Here is a 12,042-nt window from a genome sequence, read left to right as displayed (position 1 = left end):
CATTCCCCCAAGAAAATCAGCTGTTTGCTGAGGGTTGTCTGGAGGTCGGCTCCCATATTAAAGAGGTTGTCTATGATGAGACAACCCCTTTAAGCTCCAATTTTAGAGCCACTTTAACATTCATAGGCAAACTTTTGTCAGAATATGACGTAATGTTTTAAATCAAGATTGAAAAAATTTTGGATGCTGTTTTTGCCTTTTAATATTCTATGTCACAATCTATACAAAAAAAATATTTAGCAGTTTTCGTACTCACTACTGAGCACTCACAATAGACTAAGGGCCCTTTTACATGGGTCATTTATCAGGGAAACGAGCGTTCACAGAGCACTCGTTCCCGATCATTTCCCTGTGTAAACAGGGCAACGACCAGCCGATGAACGCTCGTTTATCGGCTAATCATATCGTTTCTGCAGCAGAAAATATTATCATTGTCGGCAGCGCATCTCCCTGTGTAAACAGGGAGACGTGCTGCCGACACGATAGATATGTATGGGGACAACTGATCGTAGTAACAAGCAATCATACATAACCGATCATAGCTCCTTGTGAAAGGAGGAAACGAGCGCCAATCAACAATCTGTCTCGGTAGCCTGTGAAGGCCCTTACACTACATGTTCCTTTAGAAATATCTTCTCAGCAGTCATCTCATTATCATCACAAGCAGGATAACAATGAAAAGCTAAAACCTCTATTTAAAACTGGAGGCAGATAACACAGGATCACATAATTGACAATAGGTGATGGTCATAGCACAGCTCCTCCTTCACCTCTGCAGAGTGACCTCTGTACATGACGTACAGCCAGGACTGGCTTTAGAAAAAGTGTGGCCCTGGGCAAAGTTAAAGGTGGAGCCCCAAATTCTGAATTACTGTATCAATAATTAAGTAAATTCAGAAGACGGTATGCAGAAACCATATGTATACATATACAGTTATTAAATCATACCACTATACCAAATAAAATATTACCTGCATACTGTTACTGAACACAACTCACTATTATAAGACCAATATTACCAAGAATAACACTATATAAGGTCCAAATAATACTGCCACACCATAAGCACATGGTGACTGAATAATACCCCATACTGTTACTGAATAAAAACCACTATATAAAGACCAATATTACCATCATGTAGTGACCATATAGTGGTAGATGCCAGTTATACACAGGGGCTTCGCAGACCATATAAGTGATTACAGCACATTTATATCCAGTGACTCACAGGTGATGTCTTCTCTGATTAGAGTTGTTACCTTTCCTTTTTTTTCTCCATCCGGCCCATACCACTGTGACGACTTATTCCAGCCATGACTCCGTCCCTGCGTCTTGTAGGCGTCCTATAGTATTCAATTATTCAAGTATTCAATAGACGTCCCATAGTATTCAATTGTATATGCGTCCTGAGGATGCAGATACAATTGAATGCGGCTGTCGCTAGCACTGGGGCCCATTAATGTTGTGTGCTGGGCGGCCCTGAGAGGATAGCGGCCCTGGCAAATTGCTCAGCCCCCCCCCCCCAATGCCCTGGCTGGAGATCCGGGGCACTAGGCAAAAAATCTGAGTGCCTGGTGCTAACAACGCCCCATGCAGTATAGATATCAAGAAGGCTTCAACAAAAAAAATAGTTGCAGGGTACCAAACGTGTCCTTCAGTATCCAGTAATATCCAAGTATAAGGCAGCACTCCAGATAAAGTGAAAAATGTAGGATGCTTTTTTTACCCAAGTGCAACGTTTCAAGCCTAGAAAAGCCCCATGGAGTAGGGCTAAAACGTTTCATTTGGGGTGGATCAAGGATCCCACATTTTTCTTTTTATTTGGAGTGCTGCCTCTTCTTCCTCCACGACAGGATTCTGTAGCTTCTACCTCTCCATTCTGACCTGTCTCTGCATGCTACAGGGTCAGTCACTCAGCCACTGCAGTCTCCTCATCCTCTGATCTTTCTCTCTACACCAGCGCCAGACATACCGCCAATGCAACAGGTGCACAGGGGCCCGAAAGGGTGGGTGGTGCCTCTCTGCCATAGTTAGATTAAAGAGCAGAAGCTAAGTTGGCAAGGGTCTGAAGTCTTGATTTTTTAGAAAGTTGCGATGTCCGAAGGGGCGTGGCTTAATCACAAAGTGGACATAGCTAACCTGACTCGATGGCAAGGTTTTGTTGCAGCTTCTAGCAGGGCTTACCAATTGGAAAACAGAGATCTGGTAAGTTTGATTGATTGATGTGTAATGCAAGTGGTCAGTGTGTCCAGTATGTGTGTGGTGTGTGCATGGCGCTTATGCATTATGTGTGCTGTATGAGTGGCACACGTGCTGCATGAGTCCTGTGTGTGGCTTGTGTACATTGCGTAATTGATGTGTAAATGATGCTTGTGCGTTCTATGTGTTAGTGGTGCATATGCGGCATGTGTCCTGGTTGTGGGTGGCACATGTGCATACTTTAATTATATGCATATATTTTATATATAAAGAATAATAACATCTTATTGCGGTTATGTTGGCATTAAAGGGGGGGATCAATTTCTTGCACAGGGCGGTACTGTCTGTGTTTGCCCCTGCTCTGCATTCTGCATCGTCCGCACACGGGAGGAGTGTGCTGTGCCTCCATAGACATGACCATGGGATTCCATAGCTCGTCCAGTCTGTATGTTGATATCCTATCCCTGTTACTATGGCCCAACCCCTTTATTATCCCAACTCAACGCACCCCTTCCAGTAAACACTCTGAGACATTGGGTTGGATAAAATTGGCCACAGCAGCCAGTTTATTAACAAACATACATAAAACAACCATTATTTTCATCAATAAAAACACAATGAAAAAAGGGCAGTCCTTGGAGCTACAAAACTCTGGTGCCAAACGGCCCACCATATATATGTTTACCCCCAGCCATTTCCCCACAGGCTCAGGAGCACCGTTATAACCGCAGTTGGCTTGCCATGAGTGTAAACCACTCCCCGGGATAACACCCAGCAGGAGCCCAAAATAAGCCAGACTACTGACCAATTGTATAATTTGGGAGGGACCATACCCACGATGAATCCCCCTACACCAATTTACCACCACTTCAAGGACCCCCCAATCCGCCACACGAGCATACTTAGAACACCTTCAAATATGTGAGCCCCCACCAATCAACAAGGCCCACTCTATCCCCTCCTGTATCCGCAAGGCCCAAAGGTCAATATCAACAGCGTTCAGATGAACCCCATCCCATCCAACCAGAAATTTCCCAAGCCATCTTCGAAACCGTAATGGCGGACAAAAACGCCACCCTTTCTAACCACAAAACTGTAAACCGCCCGATTAACCTTACCCCGTGCTTTGTTAAGGCGCGCCATGGACCGAGCATGTCTCCAAACCTTATGAGGGACTATCTTGGACCAAACCACTACCATCCCAGGAAAGCATGACCAGAGACGGAGTAGATCGTATTTGATGTCCCTAATCAATTCCCGAAAGGGGCGTTCCCCAAGGTCATTACCCCCTACATGTAGCACCAACATGTCCGGTGCTCTGCCTAACTGGGCATACAGATGGACATCCGGGAGGGCACTATTCCACACCATACCTCTCGAGCCGAGCCAATGAATTATGGCCTCGGACCTTGAAAAACCCAATTGTCACCCATTAGGGGGAAAATCCGCCCGCACAGCCCCCAAGTGCACGTATGAGTGTCCTAATATCCACACCAACCGAGGACTCCGATCTACAATAAAAGTAAGCAAAATCAATTAGAAGGATCGAGAGAAGCAGAAAAAGGGGGGGGGGGGGAGAGGAAGCCCAACTCTAATCACTGTAACACAACATACCGACAACATAAATTCAACAAGAACAAATGTAGTCATGCCAACTGAGGATGAACATAAGACTTAAAACGATTAGACTCCCAATGACCTATCCGTTTAACTATCTCCGGTCCTAAACCCCAAGCCACCGCCTCGGTAGCGGCCCCAATACGAAACGAATGGGGAGAAAAAATCGATCCATCCAACCCCATAGCCACTATACATCTACGGAAAACCCACGTGAATAGATACCGAGACAAAATGGTCCCATCAGCGTGACAGAAAAACTGCCCCCTGCCCCCCTCCTAACCGCCCTATAGTGAGAACAACAGGTCACTGGGCACATACGCGCCGTAGGCACCGCCCCCAGCTCCACACGCTTTCCCCAACCCTCTTGATCTGTTTTTGATCGTCTAATCCAAAACTCCACTCTGTCTTCAAATAACATCACATCCCACACCTGCAACCCTCCAGTCCTCTTGGCACTTGGCGCCACCAGTTCCCCCACCTGCAGAGCCCCAAAAAACGCCCACAAAAATGCCAATTTATGCAAACTGACCTCGAACTCAGAAAAACAAACCTCCTGTAATGAAGGGGGTAGGGAAACAGACAAGTGAGCCCTAATCTACCCGCCACTCAGTCCCTGCCTACTTGCAACGACCCGCCCTAGGCGACGGGGTACAACTGGGCGATGGTCCCTACACTCAATAAGTGCACGACAGACAAACAGACAAGGGAACACAGAACCTAAGGGAAACGGGGCAGTTGCCCACGGCAACACCGTGAGTAACAAGAGTAGTAAACGAGCCGAGTCAAACCAGGAGAGTACGAGGTGCCAAACGCAGAGTAGGAGAGTAGTGAACAAGCCGAGTCAAACCAGGAGAGCACGAGGTACGAAACGCAGAGCAGGAGAGTAGAAAGCAAGACAGGGTCAATACGAAGCAGGGACAAATAGTACAAGAAGCTGCAGAAGGGCCAGGAAACCAACAGAGAAGATTCACAAGCAAGGAGGAACAGGAAAGGCAGGTATAAATAGACAGAGGGCGGGAGCTAGCTCCGTCTGGCCAGGCTGCGATAGGCTCTTCCACTCCTAAGCCTGCCATCCTGAGTGGTGGAAGATGGAGTCAGTCTCACAGACCTAGAAGCAGGTGCAGACTGATTACCTATGGGCGTTGATAAAGAAGCTGTGCCTGGCAGATCCTTTACACCTCCGTCAGTACCTCCCCTATCCGTTCCAACAATAAGAAAGAAACTGGGCAGCGCCCATCAGGACAAACCCTGCCCCTACGGTACCCCCTCAGGGCCTGGACCACCAAGAAATCTTTTGTTACATCCCGCAAACCTCGGATCTTAAACCCGAAAGCCAGAGCTGACACAAAACAATTTACCTTGGACACTGACCAGCCCACCACTGAGACCCGGCCTACGAACCCCAGCAACGCTACCATACGATCGCTATCCCCTTCCACCCCTGTCTGTCCCACTAACCATGCCTCCAAATCCCTCCACGCCACGTCGTATGCTGCCCATGTTCCAGGCGCTAGAGAAGACCATACTAATCCTCCCGCTGCTCGTAAACCAGCCACCAAAGATGCTCCGGGCATGCCATCCCTTCCGCTTCTGGTGCCTCCCGACGGAACTGCTCCCACTGTAGGCGAGAAAGAGCATCCGCTATGTTATTCTGTACCCCGGGCACATGCACTGCAATGATCCAAGCGTTCAAAGATAAGCAGCGCAACACTAACTGACGCAACAATCGCACCACCGGAGGAGAAGATGCCGTGACATTATTAATGGCCATCACCACCCCCATATTATCACAGTGGAAACGAACCTTGCTATCCCGGAACCGCTCGCCCCAAATCTCTATGGTCACCAAGATCGGGAAAAGTTCCAGGAGAGCAAGGTTCTTCACCGATCCCAGTTCGAACCAGTCCGCAGGCCAGCGCGACGCGCACTATTGTCCTCTACATTAGGCTCCAAAACCAACCCCCCCCCCCCCAGAAGCATCAGTAAACAGCTCCCAATCAAAATTATCCACCACCGGAGACATAAGAAGTGACCTACCATTACAAGATTGCAAGAACTCCAACCAAACTGCCAAATCCTCCCTATGCTCCCTGGTCAACCTAACATAATGATGGTGGGCCCTAACGCCTGCCGTTGCCCCCGCCAACCTCCTACAGAACACCCTACCCATAGGCCTAATTCGGCACGCAAAATTAAGTTTGCCTAGCAGGAATTGTAAGTCCTTAAGTACCATTTTACGTAAATGTCTCGCTCTCCCAATATCCACCTGCAGGGACTCCAACTTATGAACAGGAAGACGACTCTCCATCTTAACAGAATGTATGGTAATTCCCAGAAAAATTAAACTATTCCGAGGGCCCTCGGTGTTATCAGGGGCCAGTGGAACCCCAAAATGAGCTCTTAACCACTCTACAGTGCCTAGTAGCGGCGAACACACCGATGACACACAGGAAGTCGTCTAAGTAATGTATAACCGTCCGTACCCCCGCCACATCACAAACCACCCATTCTAGGAAGGAGCTGTAGGCCTCAAAGTAAGCACAGGAAATTGAACAGCCCATCGGCAGACACCGATCCACGAAATAAGCCCCGTCCCAATAACACCCCAACAGTCGTAAGCTGTCCGGGTGCGCTGGGAGGAGGCGAAAGGCTGACTCAATATCAGTTTTTGCCATCAACGCCCGCACCGCAGCACCAACTTAACCGCCGCATTGAAGGAGGTATATACCACGGAGCAAAGCTCCGGGGCATTGCCGTCGTTTACTAACAACCCCTTGGGATGAGATAGGGGGTGAATGAGCCGAAATTTATTTGGCTCCTTTTTTGGCACTACCCCCAAAGGTGACACAATCAGATCGGGTAAGGAAAGGGTCAAAAACGGGCCCACCATCCTACCCAACAACACTTCCTTATTAAATTTTTCAGTCACCACCCCGGGATACGGCATAACTGAACATAAATTGCGCCGAGAAGAAGGGACTACATGTGATGTGGAAGGGATCTTAAAACCAAAACGAAAACCCTCCAATAACAACTCTGCCCCTTTTTTGTCTGGGTATCTTCTTAGATAACGCTCCATCCTTTCCCAGCTCACTGGCGTCCGCCCCCTGGCTAGCACCACCTGCTCCCCGCTCTTTTCCTTTTCTAAAACATTTTGAGGAGCCGTGCGACGTTCCTTCACATGACCAACAGGAATGTTTGAATTTGCATCCTATCCCGAACTTGCACTGGCCATCGTTGAACTGCCAACTAAAGCCCAACTTCCCTCCCAACGCTCCGTTACTCTGACTGGATTGCCCAGAGGTGCCGATCCCTCCGGCCCCCCTGGAAAGGACTGACCGTACCAAACTGGGGCCATAACCCGCAACCATAGCCCAATGTCTTTATTGTCCCACTTGATATGAGGACGAATCGCCTTCCTTTGCCTGAACTGCTTGTCGTATCTGAGCCAATTCTGTCCTCCATAAAACCTATGAGCTTCCCCTATAGCGTCCATATAAAAGAAGAGGGTGGAACAATTTTCAGGCGCCTTTTCCCCTATGACGCTCGCCAAAATGGCGAACGCCTGCAACCAATTGGCAAAAGTTTGTGGGATCAACCGATATTGACGGTTTTCCTCCTCCTCTTTTTTTCTCTCTAAGCGTTTACTCTTATCTAAATAGAATTTGTCAAGGGGGAGAAGGGAAAATATCTCCACATACTCATCCCTCCAAATCTTATCTCTAACATCCTGCTTTAAATGAGTGCCCAAAGGACCCTCAAAACAAGCATATACCGCTCCCTTAGCTTTGTCATCCAACCGCACCCTGTCTACATCTTTATCCTTGTCCGTCTGAATCACGACGGTTACCCCTGCGTCCCTGGCCAATGACCCCTTCCCCGAGAGTTAACCTCCCCTTCAACCGTCCGAACCGCCGGCGGCACCCATGCTAGAACCGGTAAAGAAGCCTGCAACAAACCGCCCGCACAGGACGCAATAAGTTCTCTCACACATCCCAACAATTCCTGTACCTCACCGCCACACCACGCCCCTGCGACACCCCACTAACACTTACATCCTCTGCAGTCCCACCCTGTGAACCACCCCCTACCCCTAGGGACCTAAATATAGCAGGAAAAGTATATGAAGATAATATAGACTCACCGGGCTGCGCAGGTGCTGTGTTCCTACCAGCCGGGGCGAAGGATCCCTCCTGAGGACGATCATCACCGACCAATGCATCTGATTCATCCGGCCCGGCCTGGATAAGCGTTCTCGGCACGACCACCGTGATCAAACGCAGCGACATCACGGACCTCTCACCGCCAAATCCACCGCAACACACCTTCCCTCTCTTTGACGCTGCGTCACTGCCAACTGCGGGCCACACGTACCTCCATGGGCGTCGTCCAGGTGGCAGACGGGCCGTCCATCTGGAGCATCGCCAGATCGGCCCGACGGAGCTCCACGACTTGTGTGGTGGGAGACAAGGGGCGGTCCCAGAGGCAAGGGAGCCTGCCCCCCCAGCTCCGCTTGGCCAGGCCGGTTCCATTGATTCCCCTCAGATTGGACCCTGCGACCCTGAGCGTTGGTGCCGGGGGCCCGGCCTGGAGGGTCCTGAGAGGGGCTCCTTACCCTGCGCTTGGCCCTTGGCTGTACATCGGGACTCAGACACTCCGGTGGCCGAACCCGACGAGAGCGCCGCCAGATGGGTGATGACGTCACCGGCAGTTCCCCGGAGGACTGCAGCTCAGAGCACGTGGGCATCGCAGGAGCAGAAGGCCCCAGCAGTGTGTCAGATTCTGCAGCTGGCGACACTTCGGGGGGCAGCACCCCAGGACCGGTCCGTCCCAGTTCCTCCTCCAGCCAGGCCATTCCTCTCTCTGCTATCGCAGCACGAAGTTACTCCATAAGCGCCTCCATAAGGTAAGTCAAAACGAGTCCTGTGCTGACTGCCCGTTACTGGCCCTCAGCACCCCTTGCTCGTCCTTATATAGCCCCTGACTTCGCCTCTTGAAGCCACCCCTACTCTTTGTTCTAACTCCTCTACAACTCCTCCTATTTTAAATGTTAACCCCTTTATCTTCCTGTCCCCCTGGTCATGCCCTGGTGCAAGAATTCATGGGCTCATGGGCCCTGGTGCAAGAATTCAGCTTGGGCCCCCCTACCCCTCCCCAACACCACAAGACCCCTGCCGCGCATATGGCCAGCTGCCTTGCCCAACAGCCCCCCCAGTATAATTCCCCCCATAGCCAGCCACCCTCACAGTATAATGCCCCCCATTAGCTGCCCCCATACAGTATAATACTCCCTGTAGCTGGCCCATACAGTATAATGCTCCCCATAGCTGCCCCCATACAGTATAATGCTCCCATAGCAACCCCCCCCCACAGTATAATGCTCCCATAGGTACCCCCCCACAGTATAATGCCCCCATACAGTATAATGCCCCCCATAGAAGACCCCATACAGTATAATGCCCCTCATAAATTCCCCCATACAGGATAAGGCCCCCATAGCAGCCCCATACAGTATAATGCCCCTCATAGCTGCCCCCACACAGTATAATGCCCCCCATAAAGTATAATGCCCCCATAGCAGCCCCATACAGTATAATGCCTCCATAGCTGCCACATACAGTAAAATGCCTCCATACAGTAAAATGCCCTCCATAGCAGCCCCATACAGTATAATGCCCCCATACAGTATAATGCCCCCATAGCTGCCCCATACAGTATAATGCCCCCTTTAGCTGCCCCCACACAGTATAAAGCCCCCATAGCTGTCTCCCTACAGTGTAATGCCCCCATAGTTGCCACCATATCAGCCCCCCAGACAGTATAATGCCCCCATAGCAGACTCCATATGGTATAATGTCCCTCATAGCTGCCCAACACAGTATAATGCCCCCATAGCAGCCTCATACAGTATAATGCCCCTCATAGCTGCCAACTTATCAGCCCCCCAGACAGTATAATACTCCTCATAGCTGCCACCATATCAGCCCCCCATACAGTATAATGCCCCTCATAGCTACCACCATATTAGCCCCCCTCCTTATACAGTATAATTCCTCCATATGTGCATAATAGAAAAATAATAAAGTTACTTACCTATTCCCGTTCCCACGACGGGTGGAGGAGATCCTTCTCCTTCTTTGCCCTGTGTTGAGTGACGGCGCAGACAGGCGCGATGACGTCACTAAATCGCGCCTGTATGCGCCGAGACGCTAATAGCTCATGGCACAGTGAATGCTAGAGGAATGAGCCGTCAGCTCCTTGCTACAGGATTAAATTCAACTGGATCTGCGTCCTGAGGACGCAAATACATTTGGAAGCAGGACCTCGGTGAGCGGTTCGCGACCCCCCCGGAGGTCTTCACACGACCCCCCAGGGGGAGTGCGACCCACAGTTTGTAATGTATTGTGTCGTGCAGTTTGTGTTTGCGATGGAGAGAGGAGGGGGGCCTGTAATTTAAAGCCCCCCTCTCCTCTCTCGACCGCAAACACAGACAGATACAATACAACAGACAGTACAATATAACACACATACATTACCAGCTCTGCAGCTCACCTGCAGTCTTCCATGCTCTCCCGCAGTGGCTCTTCCACAGTGGCTGGAACGCCCCCTCACGTGATGTCACGTCTAAACAAACCATGCCCGTAATCAGGAAGTGCTGGCATCATGGCACATACAAAGTTTGTATCAGCGTGCTGCGTGGCAACGGGGGGCCTGCATGCCTCCCAAGCTTGGGGGCCCGGTCGCAACTGCGACCGATGCGACCCCTATAACTACGCCACTGGGCCTACCCCTATGGCCTGCAGCCTGTGCCCGGCCCTTACTAGAGATGGTCATATTCTGCAGCCTGTAATCTGTCCCTAGTGCTGCCAAGCTACTGATGAATTCTGAAGTCTGCCCTCCTGCACAGCCTTCCCGTGTGACCATACGTCAGCCCTAGGATAGGCGAGCCCTGCTGTGTATTTATTTATTGGTTATGCTGGGACTTGTAGTTACTCTTTGCTCCACTGTATTACTAGGTTATTCTGTGAATTATAGTGCTTCAGTTCTCCACTGCGTATTTATTCATTAGTAGGTTATGCTGGGACTTATAGTACCTCAGTATTCCAGTATGTCATTATTTATAAATACTGTTTACAGAATTCCCATTTACTTCTATGGAAGTTATAGAAACAGCATAGCTCAGCGAGTTTGGCTGTTCTCGGAATTACTGGCCACCTCTTCACTGATTCTCTGCCGGGATGCAGCAGTCAGCAACCTCTTCACCAGATGGGACAGGGTCGGGAGACCCCCGTTCAGGAGATAGTTGCGTGTCCCAGAGGTGGTACCTGCATCTATCAGACATTTATGGCCTATCCTATGGATAGGCCATAAGAGTCAAAGATGGGAATACTTCTTTGAAGATAGAATGCCAGGACTGAATATAACCATTTATCCCTGACATCATATGTAAATTAACTGAGAGGACACTCGTCTTGACAACAATTATATACCAGATATAAGTGGCAAATCAAAGCCGCATCCCCAAAGCCAAACTCCTTATTCACCCAGCCAATATTTCTGAGTGAACAATGCGACAAGTGGGCCTGCGTGTGCTTTCAAATGCCCTGGCTGAATTTCATCCCCAGTCGGCCCTATATATTCCTGTTTCATATTTCTATGCAGCTAAATGTCAACTATATGAGCTGAAAGCACTAACAATTTAATTATTTATTCTTTATTTATTAATTATACCAATTTACATAGGAATGTAGGGCATTTATATTAATGGTTGGCTTTAGTACACTAGTACATAAGAGATGATTCAGATGGCCTCTTCCCATAAAGGACACAATAATTACTTGATGTGTTTTTCCATTTCTGCATCAACATACTTGTACCACTCTGCCTGACTCATTGCTCTTCACTCGGTGTCTTTCTACTCAATTCTTTCTGTTCTTTTAGTAGATAGCTTACGAGTTAGGCTGGGTTCACACGACCTATTTTCAGACGTAAACGAGGCGTATTATGCCTCGTTTTACGTCTGAAAATAGGGCTACAATACGTCGGCAAACATCTGCCCATTCATTTGAATGGGTTTGCCGACGTACTGTGCAGACAAGCTGTCAAACGACGACGCGTAAAATAACCTGTCATTTACGCGTCGTCGTTTGACAGCTGTCAAATGATGACGCGTAAAAATACAGCCTCGTCAAAAGAAGTGCAGGACACTTCTTTCAGACG

At 49.3% G+C, this 12,042-nt stretch overlaps 1 protein-coding gene across 3 annotated transcripts in view; it reads left to right on the top strand.

Annotated features, from left to right (window-relative positions):
- The window catches only part of LOC142652779 (uncharacterized), a 159,986-nt gene that overhangs the window by 109,017 nt on the left and 38,927 nt on the right, over positions 1–12,042 (top strand). The window lies entirely within an intron of this gene.

The sequence above is a fragment of the Rhinoderma darwinii genome, chromosome 1, assembly GCF_050947455.1.
Source record: "Rhinoderma darwinii isolate aRhiDar2 chromosome 1, aRhiDar2.hap1, whole genome shotgun sequence".
In the NCBI taxonomy this organism is placed as follows: Eukaryota; Metazoa; Chordata; class Amphibia; order Anura; family Rhinodermatidae; genus Rhinoderma; species Rhinoderma darwinii.
The sequence above is the reverse complement of the archived record's forward strand: the minus strand, read 5'-3'. Positions and strand labels throughout refer to the sequence as shown.